Source organism: Phyllostomus discolor, chromosome 11 (genome assembly GCF_004126475.2).
Source record: "Phyllostomus discolor isolate MPI-MPIP mPhyDis1 chromosome 11, mPhyDis1.pri.v3, whole genome shotgun sequence".
In the NCBI taxonomy this organism is placed as follows: Eukaryota; Metazoa; Chordata; class Mammalia; order Chiroptera; family Phyllostomidae; genus Phyllostomus; species Phyllostomus discolor.
The window spans coordinates 26,681,371-26,701,731 of NC_040913.2; the positions used below are offsets into that span (position 1 = coordinate 26,681,371).

A 20,361-nucleotide genomic window follows, 5' to 3' on the forward strand; every position below is an offset into this window, starting at 1 on the left:
TGTCCAACTACTGTATTATTTGTATTATAAGACACAGTTTCATGCCCCCCAGCCAAATTTGAGAGGAATAAGGTTTTTTAATGCTGCTGTTGAGTTCTGTTTACATTTACATTGGTGAAATATTATGTTATTTATGTTATTAAATATTTTACCACATTGTTTGCTTCAAAAATGTTTCTCTATTTTCCTCCTCTAAAACCTAGGTGCATCTGATGGTCCCAAAAAATATAGTATGTTAATGTCAGAATATAAGCAACATGAAGGCAGGGACTGTATCTACCTTATTGAATATCATCTAGGGCCATCTAGTGCAGTGTGGCTCATAAGAACTTTCAATAAATGTGAAGGACTATGAAAACGTCCACTCCTGGACAAGAAACCACCATCTCTTCATGGATGAGACATGCAAATTCAAACTTCCAGGGTTTAAGAGAATGAAATGAAGAGGAACAGTTTATACATCCATAACTTAGTGTTTTTGAAACCCTGGGTGCTCTTTAGATTATTAAAAAATAAAATAGTATGTTTTCCTTTTTACCTTAATTTCAATTGCCTAATAATCATTTATTACATTGAATAAATTATCATTCTAGTATTCTAGTAGATATAGCAGCAGTTTTCACTGGCTAGTCATAAAAACATTATAAAATAGAATTTTTTATTTTTCTGACTCTGATTCTCAACATAGTATTTTAATCATTGCAATTATTGCAAGACATGCCTTATTATAATGAAAGAAGCATTATTACTTAAAATATTATAGTATTTCAAACATAAAGTATATCAGGTATTGCATTTTACTTTAATAATTCTGGAATTTTCACTTACGTAACACTGTTCATTTTTCCAGTATTTTTAGTACTAAGTAAACACAATTCTCTTTTAAACATTTTAATTGAAAATTGGAATTACCTTTATTTGCAACATCGACAGATGACAGCTAGCCAAGGAGTGGTGGGAGAGGTTAGGGGGTGGAGGGTTTGAGCAAAAAGGAAAAAGGACTCATGGACATAGACACAAGTGTGGTGATTGTTAGGAGGCAGGGGAATAAAAGGGGACTAAATGGTAATGAGAAAAAGCACAATAAGGATTAAACTTCAAAACAGGTAAATAAAGTGTGGATTTAGCAGGGGTGCCTTATGTTTGAAGACAATATAATACATGATCACATTCCATTATCTTGAAATAATATAGAAACTTTAGTGTCTTATTTTCTTGATTTTAACTATTTTATAGAATAAGTTCTTTTATACAACATTTAACATGCAAGTTTTCTTAGATTTGAAATGTTTACTATTATCATCTTTGAGAATAAAGATTGAACTAATATATCTTTCAGTCTTTAATTACGTGGAAACACAAAATCAAATATTTGGGAAAGATGGTTTAATACATTAAAATATATATACATATATGTATATATATGTTTTTTCCTAATAAGATTGTTTTCTACCCTCCTTCCTTCCTCTGCAAACTGTAGCTGTTCTAGATTCAGTTGGAATGAAGTTAACTGTTTTCAACTCAGGTTTATACTAAGATCTGATTTAATAAGTTAACAATGGGATTAAATTTTTGTCCAAACATTTGGCAAAAGAGATCAAGTGAAATATTAAGTAAATAGAGTGCATTCATTCTCCAGTTTCGATATGCTCTAAAACTGCACAAAGGGAAAAAGGATAACTTGTCTAAACTTAATCATTTTCATTGTCCAAATAATTTGAAATAAAGAAATCAGGAACTAGTCTTGCCAATAATATCTAAGATCTTTAAGCACTTACTTTTCTCTTATATATCTTCAGAGTCCTTAGTATAGTGTCTGTTTAAAACAGAACCATTTTCTCCACCCAATATGAAAAAATTTAGTTCCATTTTTCCCACTTTTATATTTCTATAGATAGATTTTGTAATTTTACAGATATTAAAACAACAGGCAACACAGTGAGGACCGTAAAAACTCTACAAGTTCCACACTTTGGCAGTAATTCTCTCTTTGTTTTCCCCATCACACCAGAGAAATAAAAACACTGAGAGAAAAAGCTTAAAAGGATATATGGCAATTTCCAGGCCTGAAGCCTGAGTTTTTATCTTTCTTATGAGTGGAACCTGCTATTACTACGTCCTTCTGAGAGGTAGAGCACTGGGGAATGTGCGTGTATAAAAGAGAGAGACACAAAAACCTCCAAGACGTTCATTAAAGTTTTGACTTTCTTTTGTTAAGTTTTTATTATATAAATAACTTAAAAAATAATCACTTGATGGAGATACTTAAATGTATAAAATACAGACCATGGAATCCAGATTAATTGGTAGTCAGTTAATCTTTTAAAGCTCAAGAATTGAAGGAACTCTACTTTCTTAAAGATCTACTTAGTATTGAAGTATTTAAATGTTATGGAACAATAAAGCAAATTCTGAATGTGATTAAAAAAGTATCTTTCAGATATTATACCATGTAATACATTTTAGTATTTAGAAATCTCTATTTCAAAAAGTGAACGCTGGTATACTCCGTTAGAGATTTTGTGTGAACTCCTGATGTGCCTTTCCTATTCCTAGTTTTTGGCCCCCTAATCTCATAAACTGACCTCTACCTGGTCTTATCCTATGGCATTTTTGGTGTTTGGAGCAATCTGTCTTCCAGAGGAGAGCTTTATAGATCTTTCCTTTTTGAGCATTCTCTTCTACTTCTTGAGGATCCTCAGAAAAGCAACTGTAAACAGACTTTATGTTTTGTTTGGGTCCAAACTCAAGAAAATTGTTCCAAAAATGTGGACAAGATACTGTCTATGAATCAGTATTGAATACTCCTGTGGTCCTTACGACTCTTTAAGTTTTATAATTTATGCACATTATTTTACATATCTACCCATAAAGTTTTCCCGATTGTCCTCAGTCTACCAACAGTAGAATAAAATTATTTGTATGGTATTTCAGAAAAATAATAGATAAATCATAATTTATTCAATATGTAATAAAGTACATGTTTATACATATAATGTATTTGCTATAAACATTGTTAAAATAAACACCCTTACTCCAACCATTTATTCTAACAACTAGAGCCTTGCCAATACTTTACTATGCAATCTTCCCCATTTCATCTCTCTGCATCTCCACAGAGGTAAGCACTACTGAAAATTTCATTTTTATAGTTCCCAAGCCAAAATAGTTTAAACTCATAAATGCATTTATAAATAATATAGAACTCTGTTTTGCTTTTTGTAAAGCTTGTTATTAAAAGTCTGTTGTATTATTCTGTAATTTACTTTCCTTCACAGAATACTTTATATAAGTCATCCATGCTGTTCCCTATAATTCTTGAACATGCTATCCTATAAAATTGAACATATATATAATTTATGTCCCAGCAATTTATTCTTAGATATATATTATAGAAAAAACTTATGTTCACTAGTATACATACATGAAATTGTTTGTTTTAAAATTGAACATAACAGCAAAATCAAACAAATATACTATAAGATCAAATGCCTTCAAAATAAAGAAAATTTGGATTTGGATAAGTATATTATTGCATATGCACAACATTACACATTAGGCAATAGCAATTTTTTTGAAATGCAGAAATAATTAGTGCTAATATGTTTTTTAGCTAGAATAATTTTTTATCTGATAAAAACAGAGTATACTCAGGGAATTCCAATTGTATCATTTAGAAATTCACAACCTGTGATTAGAGCTACTATTTGTTTTTAAACCAGCTTAGTTAAGATCAGTCTTCCCATAGTCTCTTATGTCCCTTTCATTTGTTCACTTTGTTAGATATCTAAATGAGCCTATATGATCCAGAGCTTCCTTTCCCCAGGTGTTTCTATCTGCATACAAAAATGTTTCATAGTGCCCATACAGCACTATCAATTATTGATACAATATACATACTACAGCTGCTCTTTTATAAATGCTCTGAACTAACAATAATGAGAATTACATAAATAAATAAACACCAATCAAGAATTGTGCTGTTGAAGAATAATGTAATGGAGGAAGGACCACTAAAAAAATGTTGACAGTCGAATTACTTCAGCCTAAGTTAGACAATGTTCCCTGTGAAAATTGTGGATGAAATGTGGAATAGGTCAGAGTTCTATAGAAAACAAAGTTGTCTATGACAGCATACCAGTGTCTCTAGAGGATATATATTACATTCACAATAAGATTGATATGGGCATGCACTAGGATGAGATTTTTCAAGATTATCTTGAAAATAAAGATTAATGACTGAGTAGTGATTTCTTTCAACTAAATAAATTTAGTACTTGAACACAATGCTTATAAATATCACTTGGCTGCCTTCTTGGTTATCTGGTAACAGTTAGAGATGGGGCTACAATGATGGAGAGGAAAGAATATAAGAACACAGAAATATGGAATGCCTTGGAGAATTAGGCATTCTATCTTCTTTCTCTCTTTTTTTATGCTAAATTTCTCATTATAACTCATTGATTCAGAAAACAATAATTCATGTTGTTTACTGAATAAATAACTGTTTAGTACTGAGTGGACACTAACATCATAGTGGTGAGAAAAATAAAGAAGGTAGTACCCTTCATGAAAAATCTACACTGCTAGTTCCTTCACTTGAATAACTACAAACAGATATTAGTAGATAAAGATGTTAGCTTAGTAATATTAAAGATTCAAAAATTAAATTATAATATTGAGTGGCTATTTTGACTATACTTTTTGTAAAACATGACAAAGAAATTGGTTAGAGACAAACATGATTTAGGAGCGTGGGTGTCATTGCAAGGTGAAAACTTCCAGTAAAAAAGAGACTCTTATCACCCTGGCTGATGTGGCTCTGTTGGCTGGAGCATCATCCCATAGACCAAGCTGTTGAAGGTTTCTTTCCCAGGCAGGGCACATACCCAGGTTTCAGGGTCAATTCTGGTCAGAGTGCCTACCATAAGGCAACCAATTGATGTTTCTCTCTGACTTCAGTGTTCATCTCTCTCCTTCTCCCTACCTCTTTCTCACTAAAAAATCAGTGAGAAAATGTCCTCAGGTGAGAATTAAAGTAAAACAAAATCTAAATAAAAAAAAATCTATTGATCAACCTACCTATTTATCTACATAATCACACATGTACACACACACCTATATGCATACATACGTATGTATTTATAGACTGTATTATTGAAAGCTTTAGCCTGGATACTCCTTTTTCAAGTCATGTCAGTGATTTTCTTTGCTTAAATTTGCTTTTCTGGAATCAAGTGTGAACATGGAGAACAAATAAATAGACGCAACTGGAGAATACATTTTCTATTACTTGAATTTAGATTCATTGAGTAAGCCCCTTCCTGGAGTGGAATTTGGGCACAAAATCAGAACAAAACAAAAAAGTATTAAAAAGAAGACAAATGGTAATATCAATAAAAATGTGATGTATTTGTGGTTTGATTTTTGCATCTACGTAACATATCAGAAAACACGTGACATAAAAGTAGTTGTGACTACCCTTTGTTAAGTATTCAAACTCAAAGAACAAAAACTGCATAACTAATATTGATATAAGAGTAAATGCTCATGAAAAGGCCAAAGTTAATAAAATAGAACATATATTTTAAGTTAATTAAGTTCAGTATACTATGGTAAAATTACCGGTAGCGTGGAGAAACAATTACACATAATACATTTAGAAAACATGACTGTGATACTGCATGGCAGGAAATTAAAGCAAACTTTAAAGCCATTGGACGTTATTATATCTTACAGGCAGAAATGATTCAGTAGATTTAATTTCAGCTCAATTTTCTGGTTACATTTTAAATTGTACTGTTTACATTAGTAACTTACATTTCAGAAGGGTAATAAACAATAAGATATTGCTATATCACATGCATTCATATTGAATCACTCTAAATATATATACCAAGAAATGTATTAATTATATTCTCACAGAAAATGTGTTACATTAAGAATTATAAGAATATTAAAATATACTGGGGCTTTTATTTTATTTTTACTTATTTATTTTTTATTTTTGACATTATTACAGAAGTCCCTCATTTTTCCCACTTATTTGTTGACTCCCACCCAGCCACCCTGCACCCTGGCATGATTTACCACATTGTTGTCTGTGTCTGTGAGCTTTGCACATATGCATACATGTTCTTGTGCTAATTTCCTCCAGCCCCCCACACCCTACCTTCTGACATCTGTCACTCTTTTCTGTGTATCCATACATCTGGTCCTATTTTGTTCATCAGTTTATTTTGTTCATTAGATTCCACTTACAAGTGAGATCATATGGCATTTGTCTTTCTCTGACTTTTAAAATTTCCATGATGTTTAAAATAATTTTCATGCAAGAGATTTTGGTTTTCCATACCATGTTTACTACAGACAATTCTAATAATTTATTCAACTTAAAATCTAGCTAAATATATTTTTTAATTTGAAAGTTCTATTACATTCCTTAATCTTCTTTACAGAAAAAAATGTTCTGAATTAAAGAACATGAACAGAACATTCTTTAAAAAATAAAGTGCTTAAGATATTAATACATAAGAAGACCAGGGAATTGAATTATAACAGGAATAGTAGGGGTAGACTTACCTCAAAATTTAGCTAACTTAACAACAAAAATGGTAATAATCAATGTAGTACTACTGTGCATTAAAAGAGAGTGGAGATATAAATTGATAAAATTCCTTCTATAAATCTTTTCTGGAAATATGTATCAATCTTAAAATTGTTTATATGTTTTGACTGTGGCATTTTATTAATAGGTCATACCATGAGAGAAAATCCAGGTAAATATTTATCATTTTTGATAAAATTCAGAAAAAATAAATCCGTATGATCTCATCTACAAGTGGAACCTAGTCAACATAATGAACAAGGAAGCAAAATATAGCCAGAGACAGTGAAATAAAGAACAAACTGACAGTGACCAGAGGGGCAGTGGGCAGGGATAATGGGGATAAAAGGGGGAAGGGTTTTCAGGAACATCTACAAAGGACACATGGACAAAACCAAAGCGGGTGGGATCAGAGGAGGGAGGTGGGGATGGCTGGGGTGGTGGAGAGACATGGGGGAAAAATGAAAACAATTATAATTGAACAACAATAAATTTTTTTTTAAAGAGAATAAAGAAGTTCAATATTACTAAAATGTGGTGAACACATTGCCATATAGAATAGGCATTTTTAATCTAGTATATATTTATTATATCCTTTTTTTTCCAAGAACCATGTTGCAAAAATGGAAAAATACACTTAACCTTCACTGAACTTAAGGGATATGTCTATTTCCTCATTCTACTTTCACTTTCTGATCATGACCTATTGTTCTCCTTTACTGTATTTTTTTTATTTCTGTCTGTGGTTTAATTTACTGTTTCTTAAGGCTCCGTGGTTATTCTCTATGGATTTTTTCTGGAATATACAATTGAATTTTTCTTGATATGATAATTTCAACATTACATCTCTATCCCAGAATTTTTCCTGAGCTCTGAATTTATATTTCCACTCCAAAACATCTACGTAAATATCTCACAGGAAAATCAAGGCTAACACCCTTAAACAGAACTTTATAATATCTCTGAAATCTGCTGCACCTTTGATTTCTGTTTGTTTTGAGAATAGCAGAATATTTTTATAATTGCAAAAAGGAATCTCATCCTACTGGACCATTCATATCAATCATTCGGAATTCTTGTAGAGTATTACCCTTGAGTAATGAAATTATCCCCTTTTTGTCAAAGAACCAACCATTTTTGTTTTGTTTTTTTCATTATTTGTTACCATTGTTCAACTAAAGTTGTCCCCCAACACCCCCTCCTGCCCCACCAACCCCCACCTCCCACACTCATTCTTTCCCACCTTTGGCTTCATCCATGGGTCCTTTATACATGTTCCTTGATGACTCTTCTCCCTTCCCTCCCTTTATTCCCCTCTGGTTACTGTCAGTTTGTTCTTTATTTCGATGTTGCTGGTTATATTTTGCTTGCTTGTTTGTTTTGTTGATTGAGTTCCACTTATAGGTGAGATCATATGGTATTTGTCCCTCACTGCCTGGATTATTTCACTTAGCATAATGCTCTCTAGTTCCATCCATATTGTTGCAAAGTAAAGGGTAGGAGCTCCTTCTTTCTTTCTGCTGTGTAGTATTCCATCATGTAAAGGTACCACAGTTTTTTGATCCATTCATTTAGTGATGGACACTTAGGCTGCTTCCAGCACTTGGCTCTTATAAATCGTGCTGCTATGAACATTGGGGTGCATAGGTTCTTTTGAATTGGTGTTTCAAGGCTCTTAGGGTAAGTCTCAGCAGTGGAACTGCTGGGTCAAAAGGCAGTTCTATTTTTAGTTTTCTGAGGAAATTCCACACTGTTTCCACAATGGCTGCACCAGTCTGCATTCTCACCCACAGTGCACTAGCGTTCCCTTTTTTCTACAACCTTGCCAGCACTTGTTCATTAATTTGTTTATGATGGCCACTTGTACTGATGTGAAGTGGTATCTCACTATGGTTTTAATTTTCATCTGTCTGATGGCTAGGGATGGTGAGTATCATTTATTACGTCTCAGGGCCCTATGTATGAAGAAAACCCATTTTTTTAAAAAATGATATGTCCTTGTCTTTCCCTTCAGCATACCAGAAGCCCCTGGGGTTGCCATGGGCCACTGCCTTGCCCTTTGACTGATATATTAAGAACAAGCTGTATCCAATGTCTCTCTCACTTGCTTCTACCAAGGTGTCCCTGATGTCAAGATCCTTGACCTCCTGCAGAAGAAGGCAAAAGTGGTCCATTCCCACTCTGTGGCCACGTGGTGTCAGATAAATATGAGCAGCTCTCCTCCAAAGCCCAGGAGGCTGCCTGTTCTTGTGCCAACAAGTACAGGGTGAAAAGCTGTGGCAAAGAGAGCTTTCACATCTGATACGTCTCCACCCCTTCCACATCCTCCACATCAACAAGGTGTTGTCCAGTGCAGGGGCTGACAGGGTCCTGGCAGGTGTGCGGGGTGCCTTTGGAGAGCTCCAGGGCATAGCGGCCAGGGGCCACATTGGCCAAGTCACCATGTTTATTGGCACCACGCTTCAGAACAAAGAGCACATGACTGAGGTCTTATGCAGAGCCAAGTTCAAATTCCCTGGCTGCCAGAAGATCCACATCTCTGAAAAGTGGGGCTTTGCTAAGTTTAATGGGGATGAATTTGAAGACATGGTGGCCAAGAAGCAGCTCATCCGAGGTGACTGTGGGTCAAATACACCCCTAACTGTGGTCCCCTGAAAAAACGGGGCCTTTGCACTCATGGGTCTCTGCTTCCACCTTAACACCCAGCAATAAATCCTACTTTCTGAAATAAATAAATAAATATAATACATCCTCACAGGAAGACTAATAACTAGCATAGTATTGTAGTAGATCAATAATTGTTTGCTGAAGGATTGTTGAATGAATGAATGGAATACTTTGAAAATATCTTTAGAGACATTTCCATTTAGGTTAGGAAAAATTAATGGTTTAGGGTGATTTAGGTTTGGACAGTAGAGCATTATGGTTACACATTGACATACATAAAAGTGAAGTGGATTCCTCTTTATGCAGTCATTGATGGAAATTATTTGCTTCTATAACTACAGATTTTTTAAAAAATCTCCTTTCTAGAAAATGAATGCAAATCCAAAAGTCTTCTTTAGAACACTTTAGGTATTAAAATTTCCATCATTTCTATAAATGGTTAACAAAATAATGTGGAAATACAAATAATCCTGAGTATATTACATTCAGAAAAAAATAGCTTTATTGCTACTTTTAAATTTTATGTTGCGTAGACCATTGTATTTCAGGCTTTCTCTAACATGGCAACTTTATTTGAATGTAAAATATACAGATGTGAGTTGGAGCCCCAATAATAATAAAAGAGTTATTTAAAATTATTCTTAATTTTTTTTTAGTTTTGGGTGAGCTGTATTTCAAAGAGCTATAAAAACTTGCAGAGATGAACTCAGGGAAATTGTCAGTTCCACCTCAGGCAACTGTAAAAATAACATTCTTCAGGGCCTTGAAAATAAGCACACTTTATCCTCCCCTTTATTAACATTTCCTTCAATTTTTCGGCCAAACTCTTTTCAGAGTTCTTCTCTGCTGACATGAACAAACATTACAACTCCATCTGCCCTTGTGCCAAAAAGTGAATTTAACTGAAGAAGCCCACACTTTCAGTGATCACGATCTCGGAACTTAGAATAATATGAAGTGCATTTGCAGATTTCAACTTTTATTCTCTCCTTTTCCTTCCATTTTTTCAAAAAATCCTCATTATTTGTCATTGGCATACAGACATTAAAATTCATAAGTATGTTTTCATTTACATTAATTTATTCCATTTTTATTTTTTAAAAGTATCTACATCCAGAAGCTTATGAAAGAATCCTTAGAAAGGAGCAAGGGATTGTAAAATATAAATAAATACAGTAGTGTCTTAATTGTAAATCAATAGAGTTGTAAATATATATGTATCATCTAATAAAATTTAAAAAATAAAAAGTGAAAAATTCTCAGCTCCTTCACATTCTTAGGGGAAAGTTATTCATTCTTTCACCATTAAGTATAATGTTAGCTGTAGGTTTGTCCTACATAGATTTTATCAGGTTATGTTGCTTTCCATTCTTGGTTTGCTAAGAACTTTTATCATGAATAACTGTCGCATATTCTACAGTTATTTTTCTGTTTTTATTAAGATGGTTGTGCAATCTTTATTCTTTAAAAAAAAAAATAAAGAGTTTATTTATTTTAAGAGAGAAGGGAAGGGAAAGAGAGAGAGGAAGAGAAACATCACTGTGTGGTTGCCTCTCATATGCCCCCTACTGGGGTCCTGGCCTGCAACCCAGGCATGTGCCCTGACTAAGAATCCAGCCACAACCCTTTGATTCACAGGCCTACACTCAATCCTCTGAGCCAAACCAGCCAGGGTTCACTTTTATTTTTTTAGTCACTGTGGTGAATTACATGTCTTAATTTTTAACTTTAAACTAGCTTAGCATGTCAGAGATCATCCCCACTTAATTGTGATAAATTGTTGGATTAATTTTACTAAAATTGTATTGAGAATTTTTGCATCAATGTTCATAAGTTAATTTCCTGTATTTTTAAAAGAGTTTATTTATTTATTTTTAGATAAAGGGAGGGAGAAAGAGAGGGAGAGAAACATCAATGTGCAATTACCTTTCATGCACCCCCTACTGGGGACCTCACCAGCAACCCAGGCATGTGCCCTGATTGGGAATTGAACTAGCAACCCTTTGGTTCACAGGCCAGTGTTCAATCCACTAAGCCACACCAGCCAGGACATCTTCTTGTATTTTTTTTTTCTATTTTATGCCAAGATATCACTAACTTCACAGAGTGAGTTGCAAAGTATGCTTTTACCTTCAGCTATCTGGAAGTGTTTATGCAAAGCTGGTATTATTTCTTCCCCCAAAATGTGGCAGAACCCACAAGTGTAAACTTCTAGGACTAAAAATTTTGTTAGAATATATTTAACTGCATATTCAAATGCATTTTAAGTTGTTAATAGCATTTCTCATTAGTCTTTTACTGGGTAGGATTTTCAGAGATGTCCCTTTTCTCATTCCTTGTATTGCAGAACATATCCCCTGCTGTCCCCTCTAGGCAACGCGGGCAGAATACACAGGTTACTTTAGACTTAAAAAAACTGAGCACTTTATTGTTCTATTAAATGAACTCTTCTGGGACATAGTCTACTTTTCAACCTAGCATAAAGATAACCCTTTAGGTATGGCCTCTTTTCCCATTCATTTAGATGGGTTATATAGTTGTTAAATTCCATAGCAAAGAGATACAAGTGAACTAATAGGAAAAAAGTACAATACCTTAAGCCTGGATATATCATTCAGGTTCACCAAGGTATGATATTATATATAGGTACTAGCCCAGTGACAGGTTCAAGACCAGGTCTTAGATGCCATCTAAAATGGACACTCACTTCTGACATTTTTTAGCCTGAAACATAATGATTTTAACATCATATAGGCTGCTTTACAATAGAATAGCAAGTCACTATTTTATATCATGCTTTCTAACAGTCCAACATGATAAACAGGGAAGATATCCCAAGCATTTGGTACAAGTCACTTTAGCTTCTTGGTACTGTTAAGGTCTGCTTCTGTGGCTGTTTTAGTGAGAGGAAAAAACACATTCCATATAAGAAGCCTAAGATAACGCTATGTACTCTTAGGTAGTGAAAGTAAGAGCCTATATTATGTTTATGCATTAGCCTGTGTAGAAAAGTAAGTCATGGAATCTTCAGTGTTTCTAAAAACAGTTTCAGAGCTGCTAAATTTATTTGTGTATCACCACATCATTTTGTTATTCCCCAGTAATTCAGTCCGCTTTTTTCTAAACCTTCAGCTTGACAAAGAGCTTTAAGTTATCTGATAACATGTATGTCCCATAGAACTTTCTCTCACCCCCACATACATACAGGGATGAACATAAGTTTAAGTTGTACATGTGGAAAATAACACAATAATTAATTAATAATAATACAAGAATGAACTCTCTTTTGCTTACTCACAACTATCAACCTACCTTGGCTCCACCCTGTATGTTCAACCGGAAATACATGACCCTATTTCAAAAACTTACGATGTTTTAAGTACACTATTGATTTTTACTGTGAAATAAACTTTTTACATTTCAATTAAAACATATTTGCATAAGAATAAAAAGGTTTGCGATTCTTTTTGTTGTTTTAAAATGCTATTTAACATCATTTCAATCAGTGCAATAGTTTATCCTAACTTGTTTGTGTAGTATGAGCAAAGCTGAAGGAATTAGACCAAGAGGATTTCTAACATTTATCATAGCAAATAAACATATTGGAAAATATAAAAGAAAAAAAGAGAAAAATGATCACTTTAATTCTCTCATCTCTGATATCTTAACATTAAATTACAAAATTTGAGTTATTCCTTTAAAAAGAAAATTGAACAGAATATATAATTTCTATATTCCTGTTAATGGTAGACATTAGCAGACCTTTATTAATGTTATGTTCACTGATTTCTGATCATAAAATCTAAGCACACTACTAAGAGAAACACACACACAACTGGTCAGTTTGGATAGAGAACAAAAAAGAAATAGCTTAAACATTAGTTTTTATTCAGGAAAAAAGTTCTATAATTTCTACTGTGCCTGGGAAACAATTATGAAGATGAATAAAACAGCACGGAAGTCCTGTCAGAGCGCACAGACTAGTAGTGCTAACAAATTCAAAACTGTGTTTAAAACATCATGAATTGTGTTATACTAGTGATTTCAATAATGTGACTTGGGATCAGAGCACAGAGGGAATAACTTTACCAGAGAAGGAATTAGATGCTACTAGAATATGTTCTGGGCCTTGAAGCTGACGTCAAAGGCAGAGTTCGAACATAGGTGTGTGTTCAGGCAGATGGTGCTTAGTTCTGAGACCTGGGTGATGTGGCAATATGAAACATACTGGTGATACAAAGAGCATAAAATTGAAAAGAAAACTGGAGAGCCACATTTAAGCTGCCTTATTCTGTAATTTTAGACTTATTCTGTAAACACATAGGAGCCACTGAAGCCTTTTAAATAGAATAACATATCGCCTTTGCTCTGACAAAAGATGGCTAGTAGAAAAATAAGAAGAGGAAAGTAAGAGATAATACAGCATTGATTTGTTTGATTACTCACCCCCTCTATAAGACTCATAGTAATATTTAAAGTAAGCACTACAATATTACTTTCTATCTTCTTTTCCTGAGACTGCTCCTTCAGAATTGTCCCTAACCCCCTGTAGGGGAAACGGAGTCAGTCAGGCCCCGCACCCAGATGTCTGGGCAACTAAGATAAAGTGTTCCCATAACGCTGAGTGAGCCCGCATGCCCAGAATCACTCCTTGTTATGTATTATCTTCGTACCCTCTTGGCTTTACGTGCATTTAGTATAAAAGGGAGTTGGGACTCCCTGCTGGTGCGACACAGGGCTTGTGGCACACATAGATCGCCCCATCCTAGAATAAAGGCATGTCAGGCATACCGAAGGCTCCGCAAATTTTCTTCCATCTGCTGGAATTACACGAACCTGCCCAGCCTTGAGCAGTGGCAACACCCTCCACACCTGGCCCACAAATGTTTTCACCAGGTCAGGCATCAAGATTCCCATCTTATCACAATAAATGAGCTGGTTTATATTTCACTACTTAAGTAGACACTTTTATCTTCTTTTCAGCTGATTATATGTAATTGTATTATTTCCTTTATATATTACAATTTTTCACCTTCTCTTGTTCTTAAACACCTTAATTAATTTAAGATAAAATTTAACTAACATCATAAATGTTAATATAACATTTGATATAACATCAAAGTGTTATATTAGAGAGGTTTTAGATAGGGGTGTCCAACCTTTTGGCATCTCTGGGCCACACTGGAAGAAGAGTTGTCTTGCTTGGGCCACACATTATATAAATTGTGACACATAATCACAAAAAATCTCATAATGTTTTACATAAATTCATGATTTTGTGTTGGGCCTCATTCACAGCCTCCTTGGTTGCATGCAGCCCACATGCCACAGGTTGGACACCCCTGTTTTAGATGGTTTCTTTTTCTATAAGGAGCTTTAATGTTATCTGACCAGAGTGACTATTTGTTTTATATATATATATGTGTGTGTGTGTGTGTGTGTGTGTATATATGAATGATATGCTTTACCCTCATGCTATGATTACTCTAGCAATAAGCATTTGATGGTTGTAAAACAAGATAATTTTTAAGGGTGATAATTTAAAATCACTGGAAAATTGAAAATAATCGCCTCCTTCTCAAATGGGGATATACATAACATTTTCTCTAATTTTTAACAAGAAATATAAAAAAGTTATTTTCCAGGCTGAAGTCAAGTTAGTTTTTCATGAGAACTTGAGGGATCTATTGAAGATTTAACTAACAATTAACCGCATTGATTTTTTTTTTAACTTATTGTTGTTCAGTCACAGTTGTCCCATATTTTTTCCACTTGCACACCCCTTCCCCCTCCTCCCCCACTTCCACAGCCAATCCCCCTGCCATTGTCCCTGCCCATGAGTCCTCTATTTCTGTTCTTTTGCTTGCCCCTTTCCCTTCTTCCCCCTGTTATCCCCTCCCTCCTCCTCAGATCACTGTCAATTTCTATTTCTACCTAATATACTGTTTTAAAACTTTAGTGAAACCTCCAAAGGTCTACTATGTTAAACAGAGTCTGTTTGGGGTAAGTTTGGGAAGCATAGGTGATTGGAATTGGAAATGTTAAATATACTTCTCTCTAAAAAGATTGATCCAAGGCTTGATTAAGAAAGGTCATTATTTTTGCATAAATTATAAGTAGTTGGTGCCTGCAAACAACAGAAGTTTTATAGTGCCTAGTATATTGACTAAAATTATTTAGAGATTGCATAAATTATTCTGTATGCAATGTGGATGTTTTATTTAGATTATTTCACCCAAAACTGTATGGATATGAAAGCTTTCTGATTACTCAGTGAATACTGATATTATACATTTATGGACATTCTGTAATTGTATTTGAGGATGATTCTCATCCTCACTGGATTATATTCTCACTGTATAATATCAAGGAACAATCTCTTTAAACTCTGAGGTAAACTTAACTTACTATTTTACTTTTTTGAAAACCTTTGAGAGAATGTCATATCTATCATACAATCCCATATTTTTTACTGCTATTGTCAGCCACTTTAAAATTATTTGGGCTGAAATTTTCAGAAGAGTCTATTAATTGTTCTGAGCTTTTAAACGTTGAGATTAATATTACATGGATATTCAATGTTATTACAGTATGTTGCCCAAATCTTAATATTTCATATAATAAAAGAATAATGTTAAAAAATCAGACATTGAGCAACTTCACTTTACCACAGGAATATGTTCAGAGAAAATATGAATAATGTACATGTCGTTAACTGGTTAAGTTAGTGCAGCAGACACCATGTCCCACTGTATTTTCTTAGGGTATTGGCATCCCACTGATTGAATGTCTCTTCCCTTCTGTCTCCTGAACGCTGCTCTGAAACTGTCAGAAAAGAGCAAAGGCACCTCTATAACCAGGTCACTCACAATGTTTAGTACCTTGTTTAACACCAAAGTAAGAAACAGGTAAAGAAATTGCATCTAGTGATGAAAATACACTAAAAAACCTCCTTGAAAAATTATTTTAAATGAACTCTTAACTTTTTATTGGCCTCCTGCCCCCCAAGGGGTCCCCCACTTCTGCTGCCTTTAACATCTCAGAACTTTGGTGTCCTTGTCCCCAGACGCCACTCTGCGGTCCACAGTCCTGCAAGTGGTGGTCTTGTGGATGGATGGTATGGAGTGGCTATTGTCCAAGGCTTCACCAAGATTGAAGTCTTTCCCTTCTTACAGCAGGTGGTGGTAAGTGGCAGTCAGAGCCTCCAGCTTGACCTTGATGTTCAGCAGGGTCTTGTATTTCTGGGCCTGGCACTGCCCCTCTGCCCATGTCTGGACCAGCTCTGACTCCTGGTGCAGCAGTATCCCGTTGGGCTGTTCCATCTGCGTGGCATAGTACATCTCCATCTTCCAAACTAAAGGCTAGTTTGGGAAACAGCCTTTAGATTTCTCATCAGTCTAGGTCTATATCCAAGGACTGGAGCACATGTCTCAGTTTTGTGTAATTTCAGCAGCTCTTATCTCAGCAGTCTGCAAGGTGACCATTGTGGTGCTCTCCTCAGTCTGCAGGGACCAGTACTTGTCTAGCTACTCTCAGTTCTTCCAAGATAGCTTGTCATACTGGACCCAGATGTCTAGCAAGATCTTTCTCAGGTTCTGAGATCTGGGGACATCCAACTCCCCGGTCAACCTGGAGTTGGCAATCTTGTTTTGTAGACCACTTACTTCCTCCTCTCGGTTCTTCTTCAGGAAGAGCAGCTCTTCCTTGTGAGCATCGATCTCTGTCTCCAGCTGTAGCCAAGGGATATTGGTGTCATCAGAGACTCAACACATACTGGCATATGGCCAACTCTATCTCACTCTTGACTCTGAAGCCATCAGCAAGATGGGAATTGTCAATCTGCAGAACAATGCAGGCATTGTTTATAGACCTTGCAAAAAACTGAGCCCTCAAGTCTTCAATGGTTTTGAAATAATTTTCTCAGTCTCTAACCTGGAGTACTTTCTTCTCCATGTGTTTCTCGATTTCACTCTCCTGTCTCTGATTATCAGCCTCAAGGCTCCTTACCCTCTCCAGATAGGCAGGCAGGTGATTATTCAGGAATTGAAGAGTCTCTTTTTTGCTGTGTGTGCCCATATTCTGGCCAGACACCCAGTCACCCCTGCAGCCAGGTCACCGGATCCCCAGCCACCCGGCACACTGGTGCAGTGAGACATGGACATTTGGCAGCCTGAGCCCACAGTGCCTGCATAGACTCTGGCCACACTGCTGGGCAGCTGGACCTAGTGGCTGGGTAACTGCACAGAGCCCAGGGTCTAGTAGTTTGTGTGGTAGTTAGTGGAGAAGCTGGAGCAGGTGCTAAAGTTCATGTTGTTTAGGGAAGAAGGCAACAATCCGAGACTCAGGTCAAGCAGCAGTCTCCCTGAAAATTTAAATGGCAGCCAAAGTAAGCAAGCTGATATCAATTTTTAAAGGCTTTAAAGTATCTTTATCTTGTAGTACACTGGGCATTAAAGACAGCTGACACCACTACTGGCACAGTGCATATGGCAATCATCTTCCAAGCTCCACATTTAGCCTGTACAGAGTGATGTCAGTATAGACTCTGAAGTAATTTAGCCTGTAGTCATCATGTTCTGGGATGACCAAGGGTTTTGAAAACCATCCTATTCCTTGACTCTTAGTCTCTGACTTCAGATATTTTTTCCTGAGTCCCTGGACACAAGGTGAATAAAATTCAGAAACCTGATGATGGAGATAGTGGTGCAAGCTGCGAAGACTGGAGTAGTCAAATGGGTGTACAGAGGTCCAACTGGCCAAGTCCAACAGGTTTCTGATTCTCTTCTGGATGCCAAGCAAGAACCAGCCTGTCTGCAGGCTCTTCCCAGTAATCATGGGCTTTCTCCCAACAGCACAACTTTTCAGAACTCACAAGTCAGGGATTCTTAAGAGCCCCTCCTCTTAGATATCAGATGAGAAGCTTTTCCACTCTTCTTGCTGTTTGCTCTGTGGTACTGACCCAGGTCCATGAAGAAGCCAGTGACAAAGGTAGTGATGTCTACTGGCTAACTGATCAAGCAGACGACTGATTAGAAAAGAACAGACTCTCTAGAAAAAGGAACTTGTTAAAAGTGTCTATGGCATCCTCCAAACTGAACGTTGGTAGGCCCAATCTTGAATGCCCAATGTCTACCAGGTCAGGCTACTGGAAATCCATAGTCCTAGAAAATCTGAATGGCAACAGAACTGTCCCACTAGTAGAGAAACTCTCCAAGGTTATATTTGTGAATCAGCAAGTCTGGTTTTGGGTGGCTGGTTGGTGGCAAGAACAAGAGTCCAATGGATTAGAAAGAGGGGCTGGGAGGAGGAGTAGGAGCATACCTAGAGAAGTAGGAAAAAAGGGGACCACGATGAGCAGGGTAGAAACTGCAAGCTCTGGAAGGAAAACAGGGACTACTGGGTAAGTAAATAACATGGATAGGATAATGGAGAGAGTTGCTACTATTTAGATCATGGACAGAAGTAGGGAGGAAAATACAAAGAGGTAACTGCCACATGAAAGTAGGGCAAGAAGAGTTAGGATCCAGGTTAGGAAAATCGCTCAGCAGGTGAACTCTTTTAGGAATACTACGTGGAGCAGTTGGAGGCCGGGGTCGAAATGAGGAAATTCGAGGTAGTTTTCTTGTCATTTTTCCGAAGCATTACTCCTCCAGTCAGAATGAGTAACTGACAAAAACTCTAACAGACTCTCGCAGTTACCTCACTCGCCTCTTTCCGTGACATGGTGCCCATTATGAAACATACACATCCTCCTCCTCCACTGGGTAACTCAGTGGGCCCCAGCAACCAGAGAAATGCTTCCAGTTGCTAGGCTGCAGAGGTTCCGGTTGCTAGGTTGCAGAGTGATGGTGGGAAATGCCAAAGAGCAGAAATGGGGCTGTACTATTAGTCCATATTCCCTGGGAAAACTAATAATTATGCCCTTCAGGGGCCAAAGATTGATCAAAGTCCTGGGTTAGACTTAGGGTCCTAGAACAAATCTGAAGCAGGAATGGGCAAAGTGTGGAGAAGTCAATGCCCCAACTACTTAACTTACTACATTTTTCAAAGGCCTTTTACATTAGTTACATAATCTTATGAATATGAGGCATCAAATAAAAATATTAGTTCCATACCATGACCAAAGAAAACACAACTATCAGAGAGGAAAGTCTATAAGAAGGCAGTGGATAACAGCAGTCAGGACTACAACTTGGACCAAAAATTGGAGAGTAGGAGGCACCCTTTTCCTCCTACCCTTCAATGATGTCTAGTTTTACTGTCTGGAAGTTCAGCTATATGACTAAACTATTTCCCTATTTTCTTAGACTGTTTCTTCATTGTTTTTTTTTGTTTTTTGTTTGTTTGTTTGTTTGTTTTTCATACTGGCCTTAACTGTAACCTGATTTCCTTTGAAGCTATTGCTTTCCTTGTTTATCTCTCAAGTCAGAGACTTCTCCTCTCGAACTTTCACATACTTCAACGCGGAGATGTGGTGCATTCTGGTTCCTTCTGACTCATCTTAAACTGTTATTCTTCTCTATTAGAAAACCTCTGGCTCCTTGGAAGGTCGTGCCATGTCCCTGCCACTGACACCTTCAAAACTCCTGGATATTCTCCTTTCTCCATGAAAACTCTGAACTTATCTCAAAGCCTTAGTCTTACCTGCATCACCCAGAGTTATTTCTATGTCCATGTAGGTGACCTTATTCAATGTCCTTTTTTTTTTCAATCACTCTAGTCTCTCCTTTTTTTTTCTTTCAATTGTATTTTGTGTTGGTTTAGGTGTATAGCATAGATGCTAGAGAATCATATATGAGGTCTGTTCAGAAAAAGTTCAGCCATTGTTAACATGATGAGAATAATTTGTCAAACATCGATGTAACTTGGCAGCCAAGGAGAGTGGACTGGGATGTGTATGCATAAACAATGACAACTTCACTGTAGTAGTCAGTGGGGCAGTAGAAGCCATTGAGTGAGCATGTGTACTGTGTGGCCTTCACCTTCAAAATGACTGAGCAAGTAGAGCAACAAATCATCAAATTTTCTGTTAAACTTGAACATTCCTCTGTGGACACTATTCAGATAATGCAATAGGCCACAGCTAT

General features: G+C 36.1%; 1 pseudogene; it reads left to right on the plus strand.

Moving 5' to 3' along the window:
• The first annotated feature begins 6,763 nt into the window (after window positions 1-6,763).
• On the plus strand, window positions 6,764-9,306 carry LOC114508434 (annotated as a pseudogene).
• Window positions 9,307-20,361: the final 11,055 nt, after the last annotated feature.